At 37.9% G+C, this 11,278-nt stretch overlaps 1 long non-coding RNA gene across 2 annotated transcripts; it reads left to right on the plus strand.

Annotated features, from left to right (window-relative positions):
- The first annotated feature begins 1,714 nt into the window (after nt 1-1,714).
- LOC115978972 lies at nt 1,715-3,329 on the plus strand. 2 transcript variants are annotated; one of them, XR_004088908.1, is made up of 2 exons: nt 1,715-1,834; nt 3,101-3,329. It is a non-coding gene; the product is annotated as an uncharacterized LOC115978972 (long non-coding RNA). The 2 variants fall into 2 exon arrangements; XR_004088907.1 differs by having other exon boundaries at nt 3,112-3,329.
- The last annotated feature ends 7,949 nt before the right edge of the window (nt 3,330-11,278 follow it).

The following is an 11,278-nucleotide window of genomic DNA, read 5'->3' on the forward strand; positions in this document are numbered from 1 at the left end:
TTTTCAGTTTATATTGTGGTTTGTACCCATGTTGCTTATGTAAGCTTTTAGGGTTATGTTTTATGCATAGTTTGTAGGCTTTATGGTTTGTACCATGCTTTATGCAGCCTTTTATGCTTTGTTGAAATCAGTATTTCTATCTAAATGTCTTGCATTTTGTTTTAAGTACTGTCACTCTTGTGCCCTTGTAGGATTGTTCCTAGATGCATATGCTTATTGTATTATGCATTGGTTGAGTGTTAGGCATACAAGTAACTTGCTTTGTTCTTGTTAACTTGTATGTTCTAGTGTTCATTCGAAGTGTGAATGAACACTGTGATTACTACCTTGAGGTGATTACTTGGTTGATCAAGCCATGTTTTGAAACTTCACTTCATCCTTGCTTGATCACTTTAAGCCTGTTTCATATGCATTTCATACTTTTCTGCATACAATGATTATGGTGTATTGTTGTGTTTTCAGGAATTTCATATTCTTATGATTCAAGTGCTTCACAGCTTCTAGAGTTAGGTGTAAGTGAGTTTTGTTCAACTATTCCCAATTCACATGTTAAGTCTAGAGTCTGTTTTAGGGTTTTGTCACAGAATAGCCAAAGGAGGAGATTGTAAGGTTGAATTTAATCAACCATCTTATTGGCTTTATTCCGTACCAAATTTGCTTGTATTTCAGCATTTAGTAACCCTGTATTTAGGTGGGTTTGTTGTAAGGGTAGTGAGTAAGATGAAGTGTTGATTGCTCAAGAGTGTGCAAGAAAACAAAGACTCGCAGCTTGATCTCGCGGGTAGCTTGCGGCTGTAAGCCGCTAGATGCAGCACACGTGCCAGAAGGTGAACAGTCATGCTAGCTGGAGCACTACAGGACAAAACAGGACAACTGGCCATACGGTTATCTCGCGTCTGGGTCTCGCGACTTAGTCAAGTCGCGAGGCCAAGCCGCGAGCCACCCCTGTTTTATAAAACCTGACGTTTCACATTCCTCTCTCACTCCAGTATAAATACCCCTTATACCCACAAATGAAAGAGAGCTTCCAGAGAGAATTTTGAGAGAGAAACCCTAAAGAAAAACAAGATTGATTCACCTACAATCTATACATTAGAGTCTCTTCAAATTCATCAACTCTCTTCCTCTCCATTGTCAAACCCTTAAGAGGCATTTTACCAAAACCTTGTTCTCACCATATTCATCACTGTGAGAGGGCTGTTTGGTTTTCTAGGAAGCAGTTAGGAGGGAACCAATCTACATTGGTTGATGCTACGATCTAGTAGCGAAATCCGGGAAGCTAGAAAAGAAAAAGGTTCGGCGCAACCTCGTTGGAGCAAGAAGCTTGGAGGGCTTAGTTGCACTAGGTAGATTAGGCTTGGAGGGTCTATTGCTGTCCATGTATCCCAACTACATTTTCTAGTGGATTGTTTACCGCTTGGAGGGCGGCGGAGAGGTTTTACGCCGAGGGCTTCGGTTTCCTCTTCGATAACACATCGCGTGTTGTCTTTGTGTTTGCATCTTCCTTCCCTTTTATTTTTGCCTTTTATTATCTGTTGTGGGTTGTGATTTTAATTTGGCTTAGATAGTTTTCCCAATTCTATATTATAGCTTATGTTCATTTTCTGTACACTAGTTGTTTGACATAATACTTGAATTGGTTAAGTTGTAAATTGGGGGTCTAAACGTTCAAGGGTGTTTATACACACATATTTGAACTTTTACACTGCTTACAGCTGCCACGTGCATAGACAATCCATTTGACTTAGAGGAGGCTACAAGGTCCTCTCCTTATCACATGGCCATTGATCAGAAGCACACTGGTGGACTGATAGATATTCTAAGATCTAATAAGGTTGGTGATTGCTTTCAATCGTCTGTGTATTTTGGTTCAAATGCTTTATACCCCTCCATTCTAGCATTGTTTTAATGTTGAACAAACATAATTATTGATGTGGTATGCTTTGAATTGTGTTGGCTGCCATTTAAGTATAATAACTTATACTTAATATTTTAATAGGGAATAACTTATGTTTAATGTCTACTTAGTATATTCAATCTTCAACTTTTTTTTTAAAACATCATCAAAATCAAAGTCCTGTGTTAGAAAGATTTGGTGGGCATGAGAATAACTTTCAATCAAAGCTAAGCCCATTGCACACTACTTGGAATCTCAGCAAAATAGCAATGGCAACACTTGCACACACACAAAAAGTTTTCACCTTTTATTAATTTTCATAAATGTACATGCATTTATATTCTCTTATCTCACTCTTTCCTCAAAAAGATACTTAACTATATCCACACACCTTCTCTTATCTCACTCTTTCCTCAAAAAGATACTTAACTATATCCACACACCTAAAACTCGTTGAGAAGCTTATGTTAAAAGTAAAAATGATTTAATTCCTTAGCTAAATTTAGTCGAACTTTTTTACAAAACTGACAAATCTAATACTGACCCATTTCACCCAATATGGTTTTCTTGACAAACGTCAAGATAAGGAAGGCACATAGTTCGTTCCTCACCTAAAAAAAGATCCACATTATTGAGAGATGTACTTTTTGTCCGAACGAAGTTGCTTGCTTTAGACTTCCAGTCCTGAGAGTTGAGTTTCACTATTATCAATAATGATGATTTTGATACATTTGAGGTTAGTTTACATCTGGGGTAGTCTTATTTTTCTTGAAATCCAATATGGGTTTCTTTATGTGTTTAATATAGTGATTTCTTGTGCATGTGTCTGTGAGGAAAGCTACTTTAAAAATTGAGCTATGGTGGTCTTTATTTCTTATTTAATTATTTTGAAGTTGATTCTCATATTGGTTGTCCTTAACTATCCTAAATTGTATTTTGGGTATAGCTTTGGATTATGGTCTTTTTGCCTATGGTAGGTGAAAAGCATTTTTTTTCCCCTTAAGAAAAGAGAGAAGAAGTTGACAGAATTGCCTGTTAATGATACTTTCTGAGTTTAAAGAATAGGTTTTGTTTAGTAATGGTGTTTCCACATTTCGTTATCTGTTATATATGAAAATAACACCAATATGTTGTGGTTATCGCACTTTCTCAGATACTATAATTCTTCTTCTGTTCTCAAAGCCCCTAACTTGGGTAAAGCAGCTGTTTTCTAGGAACTATTTCAAGGCAAAGCAAAAGGGTTTGACATGGAGAAGGCTTTATTGGCAAAGTCTATTCATGATTTTGAAAAAGCAATATCTATGGTATCTTAGCACAAGAGATGTGGTTGGGAATGTGAGCAAGCAAAGAAGATTTATAAAACTCAATGTTTTATGTTGAATAAATATATGATGTACTCTTCTATATAATGCAGATTTGTTGTATTATGTTCTTTACTCTTTTTGAGTCATAGCAAAAGAATTTGACATTGGTAACTATATTCTTTTTATTTATTATGAAAATAAGATTGCGATCATTATTGCAATTTGATTATTTGTTTATTCATAATATATATGTAACTATGAAAATAACTTCATTGCCAATGGACCTATGGTAGTGGTATTAATCTTTTTGGCATGTATGTATTTTTATGGAGATGATATACAGGATTTCTTTATCCCTTATTTGTCTTTATAATTTTTTATTGGGCACAAGCACATTGTTTACTAGGTTTGACAATGTTTAATATTTGAATTAGTGAAGATTTTATGTTATGCTTGGGTCTTCTCCATTTAGTTGTATTATTTGATTAGTGAGTCTTGAGACATTTTGATTTAGTGTAGCAAATGATAATTGCAAATATTTTTTTTCTTTTTAAGAATCCCGTGCATCGCACGGGTTAGCGACTAGTTTATATTAATTAAGATTTATTTGATTTTAGGTCTTATTCTTTTGTGGACTAATTGGTCATGGATTACTCTTTCGAGAGTAATCCCTCTTCTCCCTTAATCTGTTTTGTGGTTATATATTTTGGATTTGTATAAATAATTTGTGGGTTCTAATTCTATAGTTTTATAGTCGTTTGGAATTTTTAATATATGAATTTTGAATTGTTTAGGTTCAATTTTTTTAGGTTTTCTTAAGGTACTTGAAGTTAAATATTTTGAAGGGTTTGTAACCTGCATGATTGGTAAATTGTAGGAACAATGTGCTTTGTGTGATGCTGATGTTCTGGGTGTGGCCAATGTCGACAAGTTGTACGGAGCTGGTATGATTAAGGCTCAAAACAGCTAAAGGAGTGGTAAGAGAATTTCTATCATTGCTATAATGGGTCATACCTGTCATGGAATATCGATATATGTGATGCTCGTAGTTTGGCAAAATTTTATGCTAAATATATTAATTTCTTAGTTCACATCTATAACATAACTATGACACAAAGACAAAACATTGGATCATAGGATAATGGACTATGCAGATGGTCGAAAGTCTATATTTATAATGGCAGGCATGCCACAAAGTGTAACTCATTAGTTTTTTAGTGTGTTTTTATTGTACCTATTAAGTATTAACCATTTTTTAACCCATTTATACATGCTGCCTATTCCTCACTACAAGTGTAGTGAATTAACCCATTTGTTCTAACCTCATTACTTTTAGATTTATTATATAACCGTTATTTTGAATAAAATTATATTTTTTCTTTAATTTTCAAGTCGTATTACCTTCAAGCAAACTAAATATCAAACAGGAAGAGAAGTTTTAATAAAGGCTGTGGTTCAAGCTATTCCCACTTACACAATGAGTTGTTTCAAACTCCCTCTGGGGTTGTGTAATGATATTGAAAGCCTTATTAGAAAGTTTTGGTGGGGACAGAAGGGTGACTGAAGGAAAGTTCGTAAGGTTAAGTGGGAAACTCTATGTCAATCAAAATCTGTTAGAGGTATGGGCTCAAAGACCTATCTCTTTATAATGAAGCTCTACTAGCAAAGCAAGCATGGAGACTTTTACACAACAAAGACTCACTCTTTTATCAGGTTTTTAAATCCAAGTTTTTCCCTAGTTGCTCTATTATGGAGGCTTCTGATTCTAGTTTAGGTTCATATGCATTGCACTGCATCTTAAAAGGCCATGATGTTCTCTTAAAAGGTGCAAAGTGGAGAGTTGTCTATGGGGATTCCATTGGAGTGTGGCTGGATTCATAGTTACCATCCTGTGATCATCCAAGAATTTATCTACATTAGTTGCAAGTTCGAAGATGCTAAAGTTTCTGATCTCATTGATCCGGTTTCAAGGGAGTGGGATGTTAATCTCCTACAAGGTCTGTTTAATCCTCATGAGGTTGAGTTGATAATGAGTATTCCCTTATGTCGTTCCTATGTTGAGGATAAGCTAGTTTGGCCTTTCACACCTTTGGGCACATACATAGTGAGGATAGGTTGTAGATTTCTTGAAAAAGAAAGTTCAATCAGTCTTGCTCCTCTAAATTCGAACCAAGACGGTGGAGTTTGGAAGCATATTTGGGGATTGTTTGTTCCTAATAAAGTTAAAAACTCTATTTGGAGGTCTTGTAGAGATGCGTTGCCAAAAAAGAGTAACCTGAGGAGACGTCAAATTTTGGTGGATGATGCCTGTGATCACTGCTAATCATCCCTAGAAATGGTATTGCATGCCGTTTGAGAATGCCCAGAAATCTCAAGAATGTGGGATACATATTTGGAACTTGTTTTTCATCGTACACTCTAGTTTTCATCCCTCACTAGTTTTCTTCCAACTCATTGAATATGGTTTAGATCTATGGATCTAGTGGTCCTATTTTTGCACAATCGTATACATCATGACCCTAAGAGATTCGCAATGGTTTGATCTTCTAGCCACATGCTTATTAATTGTAAAGTTGTGATTTACAACTAATTTGTGTTGGCTTTAATTCCGTGCCAAATTTAATTGCAATTTTGTTCAATCTTTTGTACCCTGTATTTTATGTGGGATTTCATTGTAAGAGTTGTGTGTGAGAGAGAGTGTGAAGACTCAAGGCAAATTGAAGACCAAAGAAATTTTCGTGAGCTTAGCACATGACTAGAATGCGAAGAGTTATATAGATGGTGATTGCTGGTTTTTGTGAATGTCTCGCGGGTAAGGCCTTCCCATGAAATGCCTGCGAAACATTCTATTTTGCCACATATGTTAAGGAGTGCTTTTCAGAGAGAAAACCCTAGCCACTACCCTTGAGAGTGAGAGATTGTTATACCTACAATTCACTACACAATCCATTGTGGTTTTCCTCAACTCCTACCTCTCAATTTCCAAATCCTTGAGAGGTTGATAGCCCAAATACTTACCATGCCCATCCTGAGTGTAAAGTGAGGTTTTGGTGCTGCTGGGAAGTATTGGAAGAAGCTGTAAGGTTGAATTTATTCAACCATCTTGTTGGTTATATTCCTTGCCAAATTTGCTTGTATTTCAACAATTAGTAACCCTGTATTTAGGTGGGTTTGTTGTAAGGGTAGTGAGTGAGATAGAGTGTTGAATGCTCAAGAGTGTGCAAGAAAATAGAGTCTCGCAGTTGGATCTCGTGGGTGACTCGCGGCTGCAAGCCGCCAGAAGCAGCACACGTGCCGAGCATGCCAGAAGTTGAAGCGTCATGCTAGCTGGAGCACTATAGGACAAAATAGGACAACTGGTCGTTCTGTTATCGCGCGGTTGGATCTCACGACTCAGTCAAGCTGCAAGGCCAAGCCGCGAGCCAACCCTGTTTTGAAAAACCTAATGTTTCACATTCCTTTCTCACCCCAGTATAAATACCCCTTATACCCACAAAAGAAAGAGAGCTTCCAGAGAGAATTTTGAGAGAGAAACTCTAGAGTGAAATAAGATTGATTCATCTACAATCTTTACATAAGAGTCTCTTCAAATTCCTCAACTCTCTTCCTCTCCATTGTTAAACCCTTGAGAGGCATTTTACCAAAACCTTTTCTCACCATATCCATTACTATGAGAGGGTTGTTTGGTGTTCTGGGAAGCAGTTAGGAAGGAACCAATCTACATTGGTTGATACTATGGTCAAGTAGCGGAATCTGGGAAGCTAGAAAAGAAATAGGTTCAGCGCAACCTCGTTGGAGCAAGAAGCTTGGAGGGCTTAGTTGCACTAGGTAGATTAGGCTTGGAGGGTCTATTGCTGTCCTTGTATCCCAACTACATTTTCTAGTGGATTACTTACCGGTTGGAGGGCGGCGGAGAGGTTTTACGCCGAGAGCTTCGGTTTCCTTTTCGATAACACATCGTGTATTGTTCTTGTGTTTGCATCTCTCTTCCCTTTATCTTTGCCTTTTATTTTCTGCTGTGGATATGATTTTAATTGGTATAGATTGTTTACCAATTCTATATTAAGCTTTTGGTTCATGTTCCGCATATTAATTGTTTGATATAAAGCTTGAATTGGTAATTTGTAATTTGGGGGTCTAAACGTTCAAGAGTGTTTGAAAGTTCAAAAACGTGTAAAAACACCTTTGAACGTTTAGACTCCCAAAATACAACTTAACCAATTCAAGCAATATGTCAAATAACTAGTGTGCGGAAACTTAACATATGCTATAATATGAAATTGGTAAAAACTATCTAAGCCGAAACAAAACACAATCCATAAAAGATAATATAAAGGCAAAGATAGAGAGGAAGGAAGATGCAAACACAAAGACAACACGCGATGTGTTATCGAAGAGGAAACCGAAGCCCTCGGCGTAAAACCTCTCCGCCGCCCTCCAAGCGGTAAACAATCCACTAGAAAATACAGTTGGGATACATGGACAGCAATAGACCCTCCAAGCCTAATCTACCCAGTGCACCTAAGCCCTCCAAGCTTCTTGCTCCAACGAGGTTGCGCTGAACCTTTTTCTTTTCTAGCTTCCCGGATTCCGCTACTAGACCGTAGCATCAACCAATGAAGATTGGTTCCTTCCTAACTGCTTCCCAGAAATCCAAACAGCTGTCTCACAGTGATGATGATGGTGAGAACCAGGTTTGGTATAATGCCTCTCAAGGATTTTACAATGGAGAGGAAGAAAGTTGAGGAATTTGAAGAGACTCTAAGGTATAGATTGTGGGTGAATCAATCTTGTTTTTCTTTAAGGTTTCTCTCTCAAAATTCTCTCTGGAAACTCTCTCACAATCGTGGGTAAAAGGGGTATTTATACTGGAGTGGGAGAGGAATGTGAAATGTCAGGTTTTACAAAACAGGGGTGGCTCGTGGCTTGACTAAGTCGCGAGATCCAGTCGCGAGATAACCGTATGGCCAGTTGTCCTGTTTTGTCCTGTAGTGCTCTAGCTTGCATGACTGTTCACCTTCCAGCATGCTTGGCACGTGTGCTGCGTCTGGCGGCTTGAAGCCGCGAGTCACCCGCGAGGCCCAGCCGCGAGTCTTTGTTTTCTTGCACACTCTTGAGCAATCTTCACTCTATCTCACTCACTACCCTTACATCAAACCCACCTAAATACAGGGTTACTAAATGCTGAATTACAAGCAAATTTGGCACGGAATAAAGCCAGTTAGATGGTTGAATAAATTCAACCTTACAATCTCCCCCTTTGGCTATTCCGTGACAAAATCCTAAAACAGACTCTAGACTTAACATGTGAGTTGGGAACAGTTGAACAAAACTCACTCACACCTAACTCTAGAAGCTGTGAAGCACTTGAATCATATGAACATAATATTCCTGAAACACAACAATACACCATGATCATTGTAAGTAGAAAATCATAAAAAGCATATGAAACAGGCAATATGTGATCAAGCAAAGATGGAGTTAAGAAACAAACCATGGCTTAATCAACCAAGTGAACACCACAAGGTAGTGATCACAGTGCTCATTCACACTTGGAATGAACACAAGGACATACAAGTTAATAAGCACAAGACAAGATACTTGTATGCTCAACACTCAACCAATGCATAGTACACAAGGTATATGCATCTAGGAACAATCCTATAAGGGCACAAGAGTGACAGTACATAAATCAAAATGCAAGACATTTAGATTAAAGTACTAATTTCAACATAGCATAAAGGCTGCATTAAGCAAGGTACATACCATAAAGCCTACAAACCTATGCATAAAACATTAACCTTAAAAGCTTACAAAAGCACATGGGTACAAACACAAAACATCCTGAATAACATCATCAAAATATATTAAAGTTTAAACCAAGAGTATAAGGTAAGATATGAGTTAGAAACAATTATACACCAAAAACACAGTGTATCAAACCCATATAAACATTAAATAGTCCAACAAACATAAACCTAAACCTATAAGTTTAGAGAATAAGACTTAAAGCAAAAGTATGACAAAAGTATTTGTGTACTCCCCCTATCACTATGCACACTTCCCTTTGAACTTTCTCCTCCTTACTGAATGCTCTCCCCCTTTTTGTCACAAATAGCTAAAGGCTCTCTTCCAACTTTTGTTGAATAGCATCTAGCTGATTCTCCATAGTCTCGAGACGCATTTGTACATGGTTGTTTGTGGAGTAGAGAAGTGTCACAAGCTCATCAATGCGTTTCTGAATATGCTCAAGTACACTGCCGACTCTATCAGTATGAGGAGCAGTCTGTGCTTGCGGAATACTAGCCTGTGAAGTGTCAGAAACAGCCCGCGAAGTAGATGTGGTATGTGCAGGTGTCTCTGATTCAGGGGCAGATGGAGTAACCGGAGAGATGTGAGCACTCCTTGGTGTTTTAGAGGAGTGACTTCTGCTAGCTTGAAGAGTGAACATGGAAATAGGATGCTGACGGATCAACATTTTTCCATCTGCAGGAGCAATAATGCTTTCACGAAGAATGAGCTTCATGATGAGACTGCAAAATGGAATAATTCCTCGAGCTGCAGTTCGACACGCGGTCTTCCTCAAGGTGTAGTAGATGTGAGCACATATATCAATGGGGGCTCCTGTAATAAGATCACAAAGGAATAGAGCTCTCTCAAGATTGATGAATGTAGTGTTGGACAGTGGTAGAGATTGGTGAACATGATCAACTTCAGTGTGGTCAGCTCTGGTGCAAACTTTGCGGTGCTGATGGATGTTCCCGCACTGGATACTTCATGATCGGATCCTAGGATTTGTAGAATTTCTTCAACCTCTGGAGTTCGTTCATCGTAAGGAGTTAGATCCACATTTTGAGGTCTGGTGATACCGAGAAGATTTGTGATGGAGTCTGGGGAAACGCTAAACTCTGTTCCTCTGACCCAGAAAATGAGTTGAACTCCAAGATCAATTGCATTGGAGAAGCATTCTTTAACCAGCTCATCCATTGGATCATCAAAGTTCCCGAACAAGTTTGCCCAATCTCGTTTCTCAAAGATTCGAGGGATAAAGGTTGTCCCTAAGGTGTTAAACTCCACCATCCGTTCCACTATAGTAGTTGACTTGTCAAAAATGTTTGAGTAGACGTGTGAGGTAAGCGGAGTTTTGAACCTATCCTCACTGGGGTCTTGAGATGCCTGTGATGATAGTCGAGTCCTTTTAGCAACTGGTGTTGCTGGATCGTCAGCAACAATGTCTTTACCCCTGGAAGATCGACGAGACATCTACAAGAGAACAAGCCCACAACAAAGAACCAACAACAGTACCACACAAGATAAATATCAACAAGATTCAGTGCAAAAAAATATTTCAATACATAAATTCAAACTGAAGATAGTGCAGACCCAACCAAACTTCCAACAATACAAAGGAGCACAAAATGACAGGTGCAGCAAAATGGTGATAATGCACAAAGGCATAGAGAGACAAAACACGAACAAAAACTGTCAATGAGACAGGTTACCATGACCATGATATGCAAACAGATACAGCATTCGAACATTAAGAGCAGATAACATAAAACACTCCACAAGAGATATGAACATGGGAAAATATTTCAAAATGAAGTAACAAAGCATCCAAACTAGGGCACATGGTTGAGAGACACACATTATGTTATCATAAAAACTCAGTAGCCCAATACCGAAATCCAACATCAACACACAAGCAAGTAAAATGAGCAAGTCAAATAAATACCAAACCCATTTAATAAAAGATTTTCAGACTCAACAACAGGCAAACATCAGAACAATGAAAAAACACAAAGTGACCACTCAACATGAAAACAGATGTGAACAATAGCAAACAAAACACGCCATACCCATCACACAAAGAGATAAATGTTTTGAATGCAATATCAATCCAAACGGTAATAGAAATATCCATGAAATAGGGAAAATGAGATTGAAAAAGCAAAACCCATACCTTTTCTTGATGATTTGGACAAGAAATGAAGCACCAATGAGATTTGAAAATGGATTCACGGAGTGTTTGGGAAGGAGATAGTTTCGGAAGAAGATGAACAGTCACAAATGTTCG

This window comes from Quercus lobata, chromosome 3 (genome assembly GCF_001633185.2).
Source record: "Quercus lobata isolate SW786 chromosome 3, ValleyOak3.0 Primary Assembly, whole genome shotgun sequence".
NCBI lineage: Eukaryota > Viridiplantae > Streptophyta > Magnoliopsida > Fagales > Fagaceae > Quercus > Quercus lobata.